At 34.8% G+C, this 1,997-nt stretch overlaps 1 long non-coding RNA gene across 2 annotated transcripts; it reads right to left on the bottom strand.

The window, feature by feature from the left end:
- Positions 1-1,537: 1,537 nt before the first annotated feature.
- Positions 1,538-1,816, bottom strand: LOC112080197 (uncharacterized). 2 transcript variants are annotated; one of them, XR_011479472.1, is made up of 2 exons: positions 1,789-1,816; positions 1,538-1,598 (listed from the first exon to the last, which is right to left on the bottom strand). It is a non-coding gene; the product is annotated as an uncharacterized lncRNA (long non-coding RNA). The 2 variants fall into 2 exon arrangements; XR_002896135.2 differs by having other exon boundaries at positions 1,760-1,815.
- Positions 1,817-1,997: the final 181 nt, after the last annotated feature.

Genomic DNA, 1,997 nt, shown 5'->3' with positions numbered 1-1,997 from the left:
CTCGGTTTTCGTTGCAATTCAGTTTCTGTATACTCAGACATTATTTTTAACTGTTTTAGAAAACTTTAGAGTGTTTTCTACCAATTCTAATCAATTATATGCATATCCTAGCTTCTGGGCCTGGGTAACAGGCAGTTTACTTTAGGCACGCTTTTCATCGGAAGTGAAAATACTGCGCCCTAGCCAAAGAGGTTATTAACTTAAGTCAAACGTTTCGTGTAGCCTTCCACAAGCTTTCCACAATAAGTTGGGTGAACTTTGGCCATTCTCCTGACAGAAACTGGTGTAACTGAGTCAGGTTTGTAGGCTCCTTGCCTCGCACACGCTTTTCAGCTCTGACCACAAATTTTCTATAGGATTGAGGTCAGGGCTTTGTGATGGTCACACTATTCTCAGTAATACACAATCCATCCAGGGGGGAAAAATAGAGGTCATTGTGTTTTCCAATACTTTTCTATAGGAAACATTATTTATTAGGGCCCAGATTGCAGTTCCTATGGCTTCCACTAGATGTCAACAGTCTTTAGAAATTGGTCAATGTTTTTATTTTGAAAAATTAAGAASTAGTCCTATTCTTTCTATGTGTCACTCAGAAGGACTCTAGTCTTTTGGTGAACAGYAGCGCGCTCCTCGTTATTTTTCTCCGGTTTTGGGAACAGTTTATTCCGTCTTTTATTGTTTGTATGGATTATTTACGTTTTAGGATATCGGAGGTTGGATTAGAAACGTTGTTTGTTTGATTGTTTGAAATGTTTGGACCAAGTTTACTTATTAGATACTTTGTAGTCATGTTGGGTGAGTTGGAACCGGTGTATTTCTGAATCAAACGTGCCAAATAAATTGACATTTTGGGGATATAAAGTAGGAATTTATCAAACAAAACGACCATTCATTGTGTCACAGACATTTGGGATTGCAAAAAGAATAAGATCTTCAAAGGTAAGGCATTTATTATATCGTGTGTGTGTGTGTGTGTATATCGTTATTTCTGACTTTTGTGTCGCACCTGCCTGTTGAAAAATCTTTTTCATGTTTTTGTATGCGGGGCGCTGTCCTCAGATAATCACATGGTGTGCTTTCGCCGTAAAGCCTTTTTTGAAATCTGCTAACAAGCTTAACAAGAAGTTAAGCTTTATTTTGTTGTATTACACGTGATTTTAATTAATGTTAAATATTCATATTTCTGTAGTTTGAATTTGGCGCTCTGCAATTTCACTGGATGTTGTCGAGGACACATGCGTTACACTCAATTAGTATTTGGTAGCTATGTAAACTTCTGACCTACTGGTATTGTGATGAAAGAAAATAAAAGCTTTAATAAATCATTCTCTCTACTATTATTCTGACATTTCACATTCTTAAAATAAAGTGCTGATCCTAAATGACCTAAAACAGGGAATTTTTACTYGGATTAAATGACAGGAATTGTGAAAAACTGGGTTTAAATGTATTTGGCTAAGGTGTATATAAACCTCCGACTTCAACTGTACCTGTCTAGTAGAGTTAGATACCTGTCTAGTAGAGTTAGATATATAGATACCTGTCTAGTAGAGTTAGATATATAGATACCTGTCTAGTAGAGTTAGATATATAGATACCTGTTAGTAGAGTTATATAAGATCCTGATATAGATTAACCTGTCCTAGTTGAGTTAGATATTAGATACCTGTCCAGTAGAGTTAGATATTATAAGATACCTGTCTAGTAGAGTTAAATAATATAGTATTCCTGTCCTAGTAGAGTTGATAATATTAGATACCTGTCTAGTAGAGTTAGATATATAGATACCTGTCTAGTAGAGTTAGATATGTATATAGTAGATGTCTAGATAGAGTTAGATATATAATACATACGTCTAGTAGAGTTAGATATATAATACTGTCTAGTAGAGTAATAGATATTAGATACCTGTCAGTAGAGTTAGATATATATGATACGATAGTCTAGTATAGATTGTATATAATAGATACCTGTCTAGTAGAGTTAGAATATTAGAT

This window comes from Salvelinus sp. IW2-2015, unplaced genomic scaffold (assembly GCF_002910315.2).
Source record: "Salvelinus sp. IW2-2015 unplaced genomic scaffold, ASM291031v2 Un_scaffold12750, whole genome shotgun sequence".
NCBI classification, from domain to species: Eukaryota; Metazoa; Chordata; class Actinopteri; order Salmoniformes; family Salmonidae; genus Salvelinus; species Salvelinus sp. IW2-2015.
The sequence above is the reverse complement of the archived record's forward strand: the minus strand, read 5'-3'. Positions and strand labels throughout refer to the sequence as shown.